The 17,345-nt window shown below is 38.7% G+C and overlaps 1 long non-coding RNA gene across 1 annotated transcript in view; it reads right to left on the bottom strand.

Moving 5' to 3' along the window:
- Positions 1–17,345, bottom strand: part of LOC309961418 — a 33,274-nt gene that overhangs the window by 11,872 nt on the left and 4,057 nt on the right. The window contains exon 2 of the long non-coding RNA XR_014326182.1: positions 10,737–10,843. This is a non-coding gene — a long non-coding RNA (uncharacterized lncRNA). The remainder of the gene's footprint in view (positions 1–10,736; positions 10,844–17,345) is intronic.

Consider the following 17,345-nt stretch of genomic DNA (forward strand, 5'->3'; position numbering starts at 1 on the left):
TGGGAGCCAGGTTTCTCACTGTTGGACTGGGAGGTTATAGGTGGGCAAGAAGAAAAGACGAGAATGATCTATGTTGTAAAGGATTACAGTCAGAGACATCAGTATGAATTTGTGTTTAGCTTAATATAGATACAGATGGTTAGACATAGAAATATTTATAGCTATTTGTGTATACACAAGTTAATATACACAAACATACATTTCCTCATTCTGGCAGCTGAGCTTGCCTAGAAACAACTGCATTCCAGTAGCAAGAAGTACATCTAGAACCCAGATCTTGGTTTCTACTACTATTCTCCAATAATTGGAGCCAGAATTCCTTGGAGAAATGTTTGCTTCTCCAAGGACAGGAAGTATATAAGACGGACATATGGTAGTGACAGAAATTAAACACACACACAGTGATCAACAATGGGGACATGTGAAAGGGATCCAAGAGCCCAGTGAAAGAACTCCTATTGGACTAAGATGGAACAATTTGAACAACAAAATAAATAAAGTAATAGTGGATTATAACTTAAAGTATAAAATAAATACCATGGGTCTAAACTGATATAAATAAATGATAAATAAATGGGGAGAAGAGACAAATCTCCTTCACAGAATTTGAAACAATTTATGTAGTTAGTCCACCCTCCAGAAGGTGGATTATAACGTCCCACTCCTTCAGTGTGGGCTGCCCACAGTGACTTCCTTTTAAAGAGGAGAGACAGTATGAGAAGGGGCAGGGAAGAGTAACTTTACAGTGGACAAACCTGACAAATATTACTTAAGGCAGGTGATCAAGGTCTAGAGCTACAGTGATAAGTCATGTTGATAGCATGTACCCTTGATAGGATGGATTGGAAATGTCTATTTGATCCTATGCTCTTCACTCAAAACTCATTAGCCCAATCTAATCCTAAGAAAAATACACAAAACTGAGGAACATTTTACAAAATACTTGACTAGCTCTCTTCTAAATTATCAAGATCATTAAAAAACAAGGAACGTTTAAGAAAAGTCACAGCCAAGAGGAGCTGAAGGAGATGTGACTCCTAAATGTAATGTGTTATCTTGGATGGACTCCTGGAACAGAAAAAGAGCATTAGGTCAAAATTAAGGAAATCTGAATAAATTATTGGCTTTAGTTAATACCAATGTATTGATATTTGTTCATTAATTATAGCACCTCCCATAGTCTGTAAGATGTTAATAACATGTGAGCTCTTTGTACTATCATCCCAAGTTTTCTGTAAACCTAAAACAGTTATAAAATAAATTTTATTTTTTAAAAAGACCATAGTAGCATAGGTGTACATTATTTTAGAACTAAAATAAATCTAGAGCTATCTCAATATAACCCTACCCTCTTATTTTGCACTGAGGATACCCAAAGAGACTAAGTGACATGTATAGATAACGTAGCATCAAAACTTGCTCAGAGTCGTGATTATTTCACTTTATTCTGAATGGTGATACAAGCTCAAAATGACTTGAAGCCCAAAAGTTTCTTTTGAAAATGTGTGAAATAATTTCTCGTCCAGCAATCCCTTCAAAAACGTTGACCAAAATTAGTCAAATTGTAAAAAGAGTTGTCCAAACTTGTGTCTACTGAGACAATATTTAGCTCACAGAATTAATAACAATTTTTCCAATGGATAGCTCCAAAAGAAAGCCAGAAGGTCTTTGTCACATGGTGCAATGCTTCAGCTGGATCTTTGTGGTTTTATCTGTCCTACAATCTTTAAACCCAAAGTTTCAGGGTCTCTGAACTAAGCAGGTTTTGGGAAACTAATTGTGCAGATCAATCGTAGAGGAGACTAGGAGCTAATTTAGGAAGCCATTTCATTGATTCAGATATAATGAAATACCTAAGTGTCTCAGAAACCAAATCTCTGGTGTTAACACGATCAGCCCAAAGTTGCTCAGTAGTTTGACCAACACAAGGAACCACGCTATACGGAAAATTGTGCTCGGCACAGAATCACAGCAATGATGCATAAGTTGAACCGTTAATGGAATTAAACTCACACGCACTCAGTCCATTTTGCCACAGGAAAGGACTTTCTTTGGCAATGCTAGCAGTCCATCACACTCTGCCCCCTTGGTTCTCCTGTTCCAGGGTTTGTCAACCTGGCTCACATGAGAATCACCTGGGGAACTTTGAAAAATGCTGATGCTGGATCCCCGTCCCAGTGTGTCTCTGGTGGTGGGATTCCAACCTTGCCACCTTGGCATTAGTAAGTAGCTCCACAGATTCATCTAAAAAGCCACAGCTGAAAATCACAGATCAATACCTTCTATTCCCCCTACGAACCCCCTCATGCTACTTCTGAAAGCCAAATTATTTTGGAAATTTTATTTCAAAGAACTATAAAAGCTAGAATGATAATGGGAACTTCATAGTTTAATAGACAAGTGCTACCAGTATAACAACACACATGCCGTATACTGAAGAATTACAATGTTCAATTCCAATAAAATATATCTTTATTCATATACACTTTTATATCATGCTGTATAAGAAAAGGAATTATATTTCTGCTAGACATTTCCTTAACTTAGAGAAACTCCTGCCAGCCTCTCCTGGCTCTGCTGTAAGGGCAGCCTACGTCATGGTCCTCATCATCAGGGAAATATGAGAGAGAAGGGGGTAAGAAATGGATTTAGTATTTATTAGTTTGTAAAGTGTCACATTACTATTTTGTAGAGTGTTATTCCTGGTTTGGTATGGTTCTAAAGGGTCAATTTTCTATGCTGTTCCTTCCCTCCAATTCCCAGCACTAAAAGTGGGGTGTGGAGGTAGCAGGAGACATTGGCTATGACTCATTCATGGGCTTGTTCATATAAATTAACTTCTCCTTATTCTCCCTGCATTACTTACGGTGTGTGAAAAATTGATCAGATCTTCACTTCAGCAAAGAAAGAACAAGGACACAGACTAGAATGAAAACATGGTCCCAACAGGTTTTTTTCCTTGTTTCTCTTGTTCTTAATGTTTTCTGATTCAATATGAGAATAGATAGGTGTTGTGTTTAAAAATTAAATTTTTAATTTTGTAAATAGTTATAAAATGTTATTTCTTAAAATAAAACAATAAGTTAAGCTAAACTAAGGGATTAAACATTTACAACTAATATTAGTAGAGAAGCATAGAAGAGGAATCTAAGACATTACAATGAAAACATAAAAAGGCAGGGGTAAGAACTCCCAATCTGGCTAATGTTTACTAATCTCTGTAAGTGGTTTTGTACATTTCTCTTTGATCCACTATTTGTAGATTGTAAGGTTTAGTACTGAAAAGCTGAGTTTTCCCCATCTGTAAATGTCTAAATGTTGGTGTCTCCTTGGTCACCACGCACATTTATATGTATATTTACTTTCACCTTTTGCTATTTCCTTTCAAGTGAAAGGAAGATACATATGCATCTGACTGCTCTTATATATCTGGCTTCATCAAACATATCTGACATCCTTCAATACATCTGTCTATACTAAATGTATCTGCCTGAATCAAATGCATGTAGCATTTTTCCCCCAATACAGATTTCCATGTAGCCCCAATGTTACAGTGTTTTAGAATAGATGGTAGAATCTGGTTTTGCTCTACCTTATTAACTTGTATTTCTTTCATTGTCATCCCATGGGTTAACTTGAATAGTGGCCTGGCAGCTGTGGTTCTCCCTTTTCTAAAGTTCATTGGGAGTAACTTTCATCCCAGAGCTGACACTAGGATTTAGCTCTGAAGTTCTAAGAGACTGAGCCTTAGCTATATTTCAGGGCTGGGTCAAAAGCAAAGAAAGTGAACCTGCAGAATTCTCGTTCCTGGCTTTCTTTATTTGTGTACCACAGTCTTCCACGAGCTAGGAAAACATCAAAGGAAAACAACCAAGATACCCTCTAATTATCTGTAAACTCAACCTGCGTTAAAGATAAATGAAAGGGAAGATTTAGGCCTTGACTTGTTCCAGTCGACAACCAGTAAGGGACCTTTTGCAATGCCTAGCCTAACCCCAGTCACACCTGGTACCCCTCACTTTTCTTATAAATTTCATTCCAGCATACATCTCAGAGAAGTGAACTCAGAGCAAGCAAGCTGTGACTAGACAGGAACGTTACGATGGATTCACGTGTGACTGCATGCATTTGTCTTTATCTGATTCTTCTCCCTGTCAGTCTCCCTCACACATACCTCTCCACCCACTGCCTCCACCACTGCTCCATACACATTAGGTTGATATATTTAAAAGAAGTAGCAAGAGCTTCCCTGGTGGCGCAGTGGTTGAGAGTCCACCTGCCGATGCAGGGGACACAGGTTCATGTCTCGGTCCAGGGAGATCCCACATTCCGCGGAGCGGCTGGGCCTGTGAGCCATGGCCACTGAGCCTGTGTGTCCGGAGCCTGTGCTCCACAACAGGAGAGGCCACAACAGTGAGAGGCCCGCGTACCGCAAAAAAAAAAAAAAAAAAAAAGAAGTAGCAAGACTTTCTGAAAACATGGCTAAAATAACTGGAGATACTTGAACAACGTTGGGGCCTGAATAGGAAAGAATTTAAAAACCAGTAATTAGCTGCTTTGACCAAACCCTCAGAGGCAGTCTCTAGAAGTGTAAACACACAGTGGTTCCAGCAAAGTAATCCAATGGGGCAGCTAGGAGCAATGGATTCCCATAGTACCCTGCCTCCTCACTTCCATCTCTCCCAATTCTCTATGCAATATCCTAAGTTTCAACGTTTTATAGGAGCTAAGCATACCTCAAATACTACTGTACTTATACCTGCTATCAATATGGTCAACCAAAGTTCGGTCCAGGTGAACAGCTTCTATTCCCCAAGCACTCCTCATGACACTGGAAATTAGACACAGGCTCTGCCCTAGAAGTACTTCTAGTCCAATAGTGAAAAGCAGTTATATATAAATAGGTGATTAATATGATAAGAACTAATGGAAGATGAATTCATAACACATTGTAGCAACATAAGAAAAGCTCTTAAATATACTTAAAATTCAGAAAAGGAGAAGAGATGACACACAAATAAGATACGAGTTCAGAGAATAAATATGGGAAGGCTTTTACAGAGGGGTGAAATGAATAAAGTAAGAAATGGAATAGTAAATGTGGTTAACTTCAAGAAGTTAAGCAGTATATGCCTGTCAAGTGTAAGACAAAGAAGGCAGGAATTAAAGCTCTAGCAATAGGTTGGAGATGTTTCAGGGAAGCCATGGGGAGACTAAGGAATTTAGAATCATTCTGTAGATGACAAGGAGTCACTGAAAGGGTTTAAAGCTTCAAATGATCTCAGAGTTTCAAAAGATGTAGGTGGGAATGTCATTGAGAGGACCTGTAATATAAAGACCAATAGGATCCACTATACTCGTGATATGGAGGTTACTGGTGACTTCTGTTAGAAGGAATCAGGAAGGGAAGGAAGACAAATGAGATTGCCCTCAAATGCTTTTTTAGTTATCTATTGCTACATAAAAATTACCACAAATTTAGCACCTTAAAGAACACACATGTATTATCTGATATCTTCTGTGAGAGCTTGAGAATGGCTTAGCAGAGTCCTCTGCTTGACAGTCTCACAAGACTACATTCAACGTATGTCAAGTGGGCTGCATTCTTACCTGGAGACTCAAATGAAAAGATTCCATTTCCAAACTCACTCAGGTTGTTCTCAGAATCTGTTTCTTTGAGGTGGACTTAGGGCCCTAGCTTCTTGCTGGCTGTGGGCTGGAGGCCGCTCTCAACAACTAGGGGTTGTCCAGAGTTCTTTGCCATGAGGGCTTCTCCACCATGGCCACTTACTTCACCAAGCCAGCAAAAAGAGTCTCAAGAATGAGCATCCCAGCAGGATGGAATCTTTTATAATGTAATATAATCATAAAAGTGGTATTCCATCACCTTTGCCATATTCCACTGGGTAGAGGAAAGTCACAGGTCCCGCTCATGCTCAAGTGTATGCAATTCCACAAGGACATGCACACCAGGAGATGGAGACCATGGGGGCACCTTAGAATACATCTGCCACAAATATCATACCTTAAACATTTTCTGTGCCCAGGTTTTAATTTTTAAGGTGACTGAGTGATGACCTGGAGAGGTCAGTTCATTGAAAGAAAGATTTAATGTTACTCAAAGTTCCTCTAGTGAGGCATGACTTACTGAAGAGCTACAGGAGGAACATCAGGTTTCAGGAAGCAGAAGCAGGACCAGGGGATAGTTTGAGGGCTTTTATTGGGATTTCCATAGGAAAGACATGTTAGGGAGGGGTAAATAGTTTAGGATTGGATAGATTGAATAGTTTTGACTGCCTTTGGGCTAGAGGGGTGATCTCTAGTTGCCTGGCACTTGGCCTTGGGATGATTAAGGCAGAGGAATATTGCCTCCTGGGCTGTAGGAATCAGATAGAGGAGGCCTGGCTCTGGATTGGTGAGTTTGCATATCAAAGTCAGCTCCAGGCTGGGCCCTTTGCTGTCTCTAAGCATTGGCTAGCCCTTGAAGGGGAGTCTCTTCCCAGCCAGAAAAGTATTTTAAGACATCAACACATCATAACATATAGAAAATTTTAAGTATGATTAAAAATAGATATCTGTATGTTTTCCTTTCTATATTTGGTACCAGGATGGAAGTGGAGGAAAAGTAAAAGAAAACAGAAAAGTGAATAGGAATAAAAGTATGTGACTATAACTCAAGAAATCCATTGGCCAACTGGCTGTATCATCACCCATCTAAGCCTAAAATACAGCACTTGGACTTCCCTTTGATTCCAGGACTAAATGAGGCTGGAAGGAAAACTATCAGAAAGACTTGTATTTAGTAGAGAAAAGAGAGCAACCAGTATAATAGTAATATGTGTGGAGAAATAGAATCCATGAGTGCAAATGAATAACATCTTCCTTTTCCATAGAATTCTTTGGGTTCTCAGTGCCAACACAGACATTGGGCTTTTGCCTAATGGCCTTTGTGAAGTAAGAAACATAAAGGCTAATGAGCTCTCTCAAATACACTGAATGTGACGATATTCTCCAGTCTTTCTCTTTTCTAACTATGCTTCTCCCAGTTTCCTTCTCTCTGCCTTTTCTCTTTCTCAAACACACACACACTTGCCTCACACACACACACACCCCTTCTCATGTTCCTTCTCTCCTAAGGTCACACACCACACTCCAGAATCAGATAAATCTGGTTCAATCATTAGCTCAGCCATTTACTAGCTATTTTTTTTCTTAATTCTTGGAAATAAGTATGCAAATACCACTTATCTCAGGTGGTTATTTTGAAATTTCAATAACATGAGTAACTCACTAAGCACAATGACTGGCATATAGGGAGCATACTGTGAACGGTATCAATAATAATGACAACATTGACAATGGTGATAATAATAATGACAGGGGGAAATACAGATGTGATAATGGTGACTTCCTTGCAGGTATTTGCAGAGCAATTGCCTATGAATTAACTATCTCAGCAAGGGAAGCTATCAATATCTGGCACATGATGTCCTAACCCCTTCCTTAACCCCAATTAAAGGGAAAGTTCCAGGATAAATGATGACTGACAAAATCAATAATTCACAGTGTGACAGACTGAGATGTTGCCCAATGAAAGGAGTAAAATAAGGTTCGGAGTAGATTTAGCCAAGGTGTGTTGGCTTTGGATTCTTGTTTATGTTTTAAAGGAACATCAACTGATAGATTAGTCAGAAACACTTAGTGACCACACACAGAAGAGAGTCCTAAAGGCAGTGAAGAGCCTGGAACGCTCTAGGTTTAGGCACCTTTGATCTAACCATTTTGGGGGCACTGGGCCATTCTAAATTCACACGAACAATGGGGATTACAAGTGTGACCAATATTATCAATTCCCAGGGAGTGCTAAGAAGGCAAGTCCGGTTTGGAGGCATGAACAAGAGAGATTACTGGTGTGACCACAGGAGGGAGAGGAACCGGGAGGGACTCATGTAGAAAGAGTAAATGAGCCATTTAAATGATGTTTTTGAAAGCTTTAATGGAGCGAAACAAAGTTTACAGTACAATTTTAAGTGAAAAAAAAAGCAGTATTCATAATTGTATATTCAGTAAATAATTTGAAAAATACAAAATCTAGCTCATTTCTTCATTACTTCCTCATTCCTCACCACACCCACACCCAAGATAAGAAGAAAAGGTGCCATAATGTTCAGGGTTCATATCTGATGGATAAGGACTTAAGATAAGTGTTTTCCTTCCTTCTTTATCATTTTCTGTTTTCCAAAAAGTTCACGGTATGTATGCATTAACTACAAAATTGACAAAAATAAGAACAAAAAAACCTGTTTCCTTGGTTTGTTAGACTTACCTACTTCACCTAGCTGACTCCTACTTAATCTCCCTGCACATTTAGCTCTTACTTTATCAAGGAAGACATCCACCCATCCCAACAGTGTAATGGGAGGAGCCATGACATTATCCCCATAGCGCTCGTCTTCACCCACCACTTACTCTATGCACTGTAATTCATTTTCTGTTTCTCTACTAAATGGTAAGCTCTGAGAACAGGGACCATGTGTTTCTACATCACTGTTGTATTTCAGTGCTTATAATACCTGGTCCCTAGGAAGGAGAGTAAAAACAAAGAATTGATGCAAAAAAAAAGAGGACATGAGAAAGGTTTAACTTTAGTGAGTAGAACCAGAAAGGGCACCTAAGCAAAAGGGTGTCTGAAGGCAAGAGAATGAGGGCAGGGAAGAGAATTAGTGCCTGAAGCAGTACTAGCCAGCTGAGGGCAAAGGAAGGTGCAGAAAGGCAGGTTGAGCTCACCTTAAGACCGCTGAAGTTCAGTAATAAAGTCTTCAGCTGACAAAAGGGATGAGGAAACACCACTCAGGCTTTGGAGGAGAGAATTGGCATGGCTGGGAAGAAATTAGGAGGAAAGGTTTTATGTCTGGGACTAGACAGCATTATAAGTGGAAACACAGAAGGCATTACTTCAGATCTAAAACGGAAGCAGAGGCTCTTGATTTTCCAGAGTCCTAAAAATGCTGTGTCATCCTCCTGCTCTCACCACTTCAGGAGACCTGGCAGCACCTCCTGCCCTCCTCACCCCAGGTAAGCTGGGAAAGGAGGAGGGATGGAGGGAGGGAGCGAGACTAATAATCTATACAGGGGGAAACAAACGCAAGCTCTCCAGGCCCCATCACAACCAGGAGCCTCCTGCCTCTCTGCTATTTTTGAAGGGATGGTGGCTTTGTTTGTATTCTTTTGAGGAAATCTATTTGCAAGTCAAACTTTTTATCCTGGTTAACCCACTAGCTAAGCAAATAGAACCAAAGCTGACAAAATGTCTCTTTAGAACAGAACTCAAAGCCAATTGTGTCAGCTTCCTGTTTTAAAAGCTGCTTTGGTTTCTGGACCCTCTAAGAGAACGCTTGCCTCATCGAGTTAAAGCTGCTTGAAGGAGCTGAGTGTCTATCCTGGGGAATGTTATTATGTAAAAGACTGTAGGAAACAGTCTCGGGTCTTCTGCTTGGCTCTGCTGTCACGAGAGAGTTATGACAAATCCAATGCACCACTCCAGTAATATTTTAATTACATAGGAATTGGAGCGTTAGCAGGTTATCTTCAGAACATTGAGCTTAAACTGGCCAAAGTCTATGTCCTTCTCAACAAAATTCTTGAAGAACAGCCAGCGTTAACAACCAGACAAAAAAAAAAAAACGTATCTAGGAGCATAAGATAATCAAGAACCCTGCAATGTACTGCAGCCTTCTGCTCCAAATTGGAAAATGACATTTTGATCTCTCTGAGCCCACCCACTCATGGCTACTCTGAGAATCAGTTCTCAGATCATATGCAAGCCTAAAATGTGTTTACGACATTAGAACATTTTAAAGTTTTGAATTGATATATTGTGGCCTGTGGTGTTTTCACTAGGTCCTTCTGGGTGAGGTGTTATGTTACGGCAGTTAGTCTTTATTTTAATTTTATTTGGATGCTGAAATGTTTTCTTCCTAACTTTTATGGACCTGAAGGAAAGTATTTGCTGATACTCACCCTGTAGAATGGTTGTCAGTGTGGGTATTAGTCAGCATTCTGGATTCAAAGCAATGGAACCCGATTCTAGATCAATTCAATGGAAGTGAATGATAAGAAGGAAGTCACAGAACTGATAGAAGGCTGGAGAACTAGGCTTACAAGTGAACAGGCATCAAAAGAGCTCCAAAGTATTAGGAGGAAACACAGCAGTAGTTCCATAGCAGGAAATGTCTGAGCAGCTGGAAATCAAATGATCTTTACCTAACACTGCCTTCTAGAGCTACTAAGTCAAAACGCAAGGCCTCAGCATATGGGTAACCTAGAGGAGGAGAAAGAATGGAAAAGCAGCCCTACCTCACTCCCTGACTATATACAATGAAGAGTTGCCCCGAAAGGACATCAAGGTGCTCTTAGGAAGGAAGACTTGAATGTGGTTAGCCAAAAGATGGTAAATAGTCATTCTGGTCTGATAATCATAGGAAAGAGATGCAGAAAGGTCCTTTAGAGATCAGTTAGCATAACCTACAAATTGAACACAGTCAGGTTCCCTGATTTCAGGACAAAATGCTAGCCAAAATATCATACTAGTGCACCAAATGCTTTCACCTGATTTTTTTAAAATGCATTTTTACCTTTTAAAAATTTGGTTTTAAATTATAAAGAAAAAATGGTCATTTTGGAAAACCTTCAAAATGCATAGAAGCAGAAAAAAGAATACATATGTTATTACTCACAGTTCCATCATTCCCAATACTGATGAGATTCCAGTTATTTCCTTCTGTTTCCTTTGTATGTTTATTTCCCAAATATATACACTTGTATATTCTGCTTTTCTTCTTGTCTTCATAAAAAGAATTTTCCATATTATTAAAAGCATCTCATAAGTGTTATTTTAATGGTTGTATAATATTCCATTGCTTTGTCTATCATTAAGTCACTATAGTCTTTGGGAAATATTTACTTTGTGTCATCATTAAAAATAAATATCAATAAACAACTTGGTACGTAAATTTTCTTTTTTCCATTTTAACAAAATATGGCTTACTTGTAGTAGAAATGTTAGATAGAAAGGTCTGAAACTTTTCAAACTCTGCTACAAGCAAACCATATTGGATTTTCAATCCACCAGGCAAATTTGAGAAGAGCAAATCACGTATCTCCTTTCATATTTGAATATATAATAAAAAATACATGTGGTCATTCAATAGTCAGTGTGGAGTCTCTACTGGTTTAAACGATGCTTTCTTGTTTGTACTTCTCTGAATGTTGGTGAACTTGGGACAGTTAATGGAAGGTATAGGAAAAGGAGTGCCAGACAGGGACCTAATTCTGAAGTCTGAAGTTCGTTTGTTTATTAACTTGTGACTTGGGCAAGTTATTTAACTTCTCTCATACTCTTTCCTCATTCACAAAATAGGGAAATAATAATAACCATCATAGAGGGTTGTGAAGATTCAATGAAGTCATCATGCATAAAATTGCTTTGTAAAATATAAAACTATCTTTAAATCAAAGCGTTTTCTTAGATGTCAATATATCTTGGAGGTTTGGGTGAGGGGTGTCCAGAAAAAGCTCATCTAAGTTCATGCCTCCTTTCACACGAGTCCAGCATCATAAAGTACAGAAATCCCTGCTGTGTTTATGCATGCCAAATCTAATATTAGATCATCAGGGGGTGTCTGATTAAAATTAGGCCCGCTTTCCTCACCTGGCAATGTAGTAGCAAATTAACTTTTTCTTATCGTAACAGAATTGCATCTACTTCTCAGGATTTTACCAATATTAAAACTAGAGTGTGGTATAGTGAAAGAATGAAGAGAAATCCTAACCTGAACCCATTATATCTCCCTCAACAATAATATTCTCAAGAAGATCTTCTCCTCCCAGATTTCTCCCACCACCTTCTTCCAAGTTCAGGATGAGTTATATCAATGGTTACAGTGCCATACAATTAAAAACATCACAAGGGACAGATATACAAACCAAGTAACCCCACCAGGTAGCACAAAGAACACCTTAGTCTCCCAGGACTAAGTGCCAATTGAGTCAGGAAGTTTGTAACTATCTATAAGCCAGGGACTTTAATATAGAATCAGGGAAAGGTCAATGATAGGCTTTTGGGGAGATTCTAGTATGATTTTTATTCCACTTAATAATTCCTAGAGTTCCTGAATCTCAGGACAAATGTTGTCCTGTCTAGAGTGTGATCTAAAATTGATGGAAAGCCTAGGAAGAATCCAGGTGTATTCTTGATTTTGTGTTGTTGTAAAAGTGTGTATAGTCCCCAAAGATTCATTTTCAAAAGGAATTAATTACAAACCCACCCACCCACCTCCCCAGGTAAGGGACAACAGGAAAGCATGGCTAAGGTTTTCTGTGATGGTGCCTTTTAAAAATAAATTGTCTGGTAAGTTCCCTTGTAGAAATAATGGTGGATCCCTCTAAAACATGACTCATTGTCATGAATCCTATTTCCCTATTTCTTAGGGAAATCACATGTTCTAAAACAGCATAGCTCCAGGTAATAAAAGACCAATTCATATAGAAGGCAAGCACTGTTAGGGAGTTCTATATTCTTTGCCAGCTTATCTTCATGCTATTCTAAGGAACTACGGGTGGCAAGATCAGGTGGTTAACAACAAAAGTTCTGGAGTCAGACTGCCTTGGTTCAAAGCAAAGCATCTCCATACAAAAGCAATGTGCTTTGGGGAAGATGCTAAATACGCAGAATCATAGTTTTCCTCTCTGCAAAATGAGAGGAGTAATAGATTCTACATCTTAGACATGTCATGAGTATTAAATAATTTGCGTAAACCAATTACAGCAGTTCCTAGAACATATTAAATGCTCAATTAGTATTTAGTGGTATTATTTTCAGAATTAGAACTTCAAGAAACTGAGTAGAAAAATAAAAGCTTTCCTTAGGTAAGTAAACTTTGGAAATCATGTTATGGTTATACTTTTTTTGAGATTCACAACATAAATTTATTTATTAAAGGCTCTGAAAAGTCCTGCACATGTTTAACACAATTTTACTAAACTTAATTAACCACACACTCATTTGGAGCTTTTTATGTGCTATACCTGTTTAACATCTCTCCTCATCATCCCCTCCAAATTAGCATTTCATTCATTCATGGAGTAATAATTCAAAATCTCCCTTTAGAAGCATACACCTTAAGACAGCATTACAGATGGCAAATCCCACTTCTTAGGAAGTGTGAAAGTGGTCTGACTATAACATCTGTTCCCTTTCTACTCTGTATTTGGGATAGCCAAGTATACGTCCTCTTCACACTTGGTTTGAGAAAATAGCCTTCTTAGAGGAGAAATTTTCTCTAGACATGCTTTATAAGAAGCTTTTGTTTCCTTCTAGAATGACCGCTCCATCAGATAACCCCAAACACCCCAGGAAATATAATCTCCATTAATGGGATGATGTATGTGTTTTGCAAGTTACTGGTGCTTGAATTACTAAAATTCCTGAGTCTTCTATGCCCTCTTTTGCTGTAAAGTGCTGGTATGGGCCTGTGCCTCTTTTCATTAAGTGAAGAGGAAAAAAATTTTCTCTCTCTTCTTTTCTTGAGGTTTAACAGTGAACTTGACTGAGACAGTTTACTGAAAAATGCCAAGGTCATCAGTATTGGTGACCCCAGTATGTAGAGACTCCTCAAGGCTATTCCCAGAGATGTCAGAGTGCAAACCTGACCCATGGAATTCATACTTCCTTTGCCTGCTCCTGGGTCCAGAGATTCCCTGATAAATTATTTTTTACTTACAGATGTCAGATCTTTTCCACCCTCCTTTAGGCTAATCCATAAATATGCAGTGTGGTGTGGATGTGGGTGACATTTTTCTCTTGGACATTTTTGTCTACAGCAAATACCATTTGTTCCAGGTACACTCCAGACACAATTATGAAGGCTCAGAAGATCCTGTACTATTTCTCTGCTCAAGTTGTTAGTAAAAAAAAAATTTTTAATGGTATAACTAGCACTTTGTGTAACTCATGGTGTGAGTTATCACATATCCTTTGAAATTTTAAATAAAGAATAGTGATTCAGGAACAAACTTATTGAAAACACCCTTGACCCATATACTCTGGTTTGAAGAGAGGGGTACTTAGATTGGTCTGTCCTGGATTGTGTGGTTTCCTAAAACCAGTCACCAGAAGTCAGCATATGTGATGAGGCTGGGAGTGTGAGCTGAGGCTGGGAGTATCATGATAACCATGGGAATTGGGGGAGAGCAGTTCCTACAAAGGAAATAACTGGTAGAAATTTCCAGAGGTTCACTTAGGAGGAGAAACACAGTCAAAGAAGAAACGTGGGGACTAGGTAGAGACCAGATAATATAGGACTTGAAGACCACATTATTAAAGGTAAATCATAATCAAAGACTTCAGTAAGTACCTATCATCGTGGCCCAAGATGACCCTTGGGACTTGGCCTAAGTCTCTGCTTCAAATTCACCATGAACAAATCCCCTTGTCCTGCATACTTCAGCCACATGACACTATACATCCCACCAAATCACCACGTCCAACCTTCTTTAAGAGATATTTTGGACATATTATTTCTATTTGAATGTTTTTAAATAGAAAACATATTATTTCTATTTGAATGTTTTGCACCCCCCTCATAAGATGATTCTTAAACTTCTTAAGCCTATTGGGGTGGCTCTGAGGATTTTCCCTCATAGCCCTTGTAACCACTTGTAATTATATATTTACCTGTGTGATTATGTGTGTATTGTGTCTCCACCAATCAGCTTGAAGCCCTCTGAAGTCGGGACCCACATTGCTGTTGAGCGGCATTTTATTCCCCTGGCTCAGCACAGTACCCCAGCACTCTATATGTGCGATAAATGTTTGTAGAATGGATAGATTAATAAACACACTTTATATTTCAATCATTTTCTGAGTATAGAATGTCCTCTCATACTCTTGTGGTGCTGTATATACTACACTTCCCTTCCCAGATTCTCTGCACGAATGCTTTCGCTCCTGTGTTATAAAAACTCATTTTCTTCCCCTTTTCTACACTGTCCCAGGCTTTCCATTCTCTCTCAGAAAAACAGATACTTCCGGTGTGTGACCCTAATCACCCAGTGCATACTTCCATAATGGCAAGCCATTGCACTTTATTGTAAATTATGCTGCTATTACCTACTTTCACTGCACAGTGTGTTCCTTAAGAGCAAGTAAATTTGCATCAGCAACAACTAGCAAAATGCATGCAACACAGCAGTCATTTCATAAATGTTTCTTAAATTAATGAATGAGGTGAGAAAATAATAGTTTATTACTGAAAGAGGCTACAGAAATCCCTTTATTTTATAAATGAGAAAGTCACATTACATAATAATGTTATTTTATCTTCCAAGTCAACCAGAAGATGAATTATGTGTCTCTCTTGGCCATCATTATATCCTAAATGTCTAGTGTTATGCACAGTATATATATCCAATGAATAATGCTTAAATGTTAAAGTTTAAAATCTCATAATCAATTAGTGACAGTACTAGTTTAACAAGTAAGATATTCAAACAAGTAAGATTTTCAGAGGCTTCCCTGTTGGCGCAGTTGCTAAGAATCTGCCTGCCAACACAGGAGACACGGGTTCGAGCCCTGGCCTGGGAAGATCCCACATGCCGCGGAGCAGCTAATCCCATGCGCCACGACTACTGAGCCTGCGCTCTAGAGCCTGCGAGCCACAACTACTGAGCCCGTGTGCCACAACTACTGAAGCCCGCGTGCCTAGAGCCCATGCTCTGCAACAAGAGAAGCCACTGCAGTGAGAAGCCCGCGCACCGCAAGGCGGAGTAGCCCCCGCTTGCCACAACTAGAGAAAGCCCACACACAGCAACGAAGAAACAATGTAGCCAATAAATTTAATTAATTTAAAAAAGAGAAAGAAATTCTTTTAAAAAAAGTAAGATATTCAAATGCCAGATTCATTTTCTGTTTCTCAATGTGTGACTCGTTAAAAAGTGCTGTCTTCTTAGAGTTGTTTTCAAAGTAAAGGAAAACACCTACGCATTTCCAACTTAATAAAATAATCCCCCTTTACTCTGTTTCCTCCCTTTTTCTCTATTTTAAGGTTGACCTTTCTCCCTTGAAAGACCATCATAATCTAAACTCTCCAGTTTGGATTCAGTTCAAATCCAAGTCAAATAATCAACCCTGAGCACAGGGCAGTCACGGCTGTGGTTCTTGGGAAGCAAACCAGGTCAATGCATATTGACATAAAGCTAGCATACAAGCCCCTGTGTTCCCCTGTCCATTTATAAAATACCCTCACATCTTTCAAAATCCATCTCTAGCATTCTCTGCTTAAAACTGGTTAAATAAATTATAGTGGCTCTTCACCACAAGATATTTTGCAACCATTAGAAATCTTTCAAAGACTCAAAGACTTTTCAGTGAACTGGTGAAATAGTCAGTACACAACACCAGGTGATGAATTGGGAGAGAAAATTATATCTATCATTTGATCTCAATTTTGAGATAAATGGATGAGAAAAAAACCACATTGAAATATTAAGAGTGGTTTTCAAGAGGGGTAATTCTCTAGTAAATGTCTTCCCTCTATTTTTTATCTATTTTCCAAATATTTTTCCAATGAGCATGTAAAAACTCTTGAACCAGTGAAAAATAATGTTGTAATAATTCTCATGAAAGGATCTACAATTAGTCATTTCTACATCAGTGCGGTTTTATTTTATTACTTTATCCCCTCCAGAGGCATTTTCTTTCAAACTTCTTTTCTCATTGTGAAATAAAAGGCTTTATTTCCATTCAGAGGGCTTTCAAAAATAAGAGGAACAGTAACAGTACTGGGGAACAAATTTGTATGGTTGGAAAGAGCATGGATTTTTGGAATCAGAAAAAGGCGAGTTGAGTCTTAAGTCTGCCCTTTACCAGGAGAATAATCTTCACTAAGTTGACTGAGCTAAGATCCAGTTTTTTCATTTGAAAACCAGAATTGTTAATGAGAGGAAGAAAGGGCACAGTAAAGAGGAATTAATATGGTACACTGAAGATAAGATGGACTGGGTTAGTCAGATAAAATGGGAGAAAATAGGAGCAGTGACCCACACAGGCTGAAGGTGAGTAAAAAATTACTTAAGTTTACTTAGTGTCTATTATGTCCTGAAGTGTGCTTTGCTTTGAATATAACTTTACTAGTTTACGAAGTGACAACTGTATAAGCAATGTGGCTAAAGTGATTGGCTTGGGATAGGTAATCCAAAGCTGAAGTACTTATAGGTGCCAGGTTACCCAGTGACCTAATTTAGGACTAAGATATGTATCTATTTTCTCTACATTAGTATCACTTGAA

Source organism: Leucopleurus acutus, assembly GCF_964270905.1.
Source record: "Leucopleurus acutus genome assembly, chromosome: 4".
Taxonomy (NCBI): domain Eukaryota; kingdom Metazoa; phylum Chordata; class Mammalia; order Artiodactyla; family Delphinidae; genus Leucopleurus; species Leucopleurus acutus.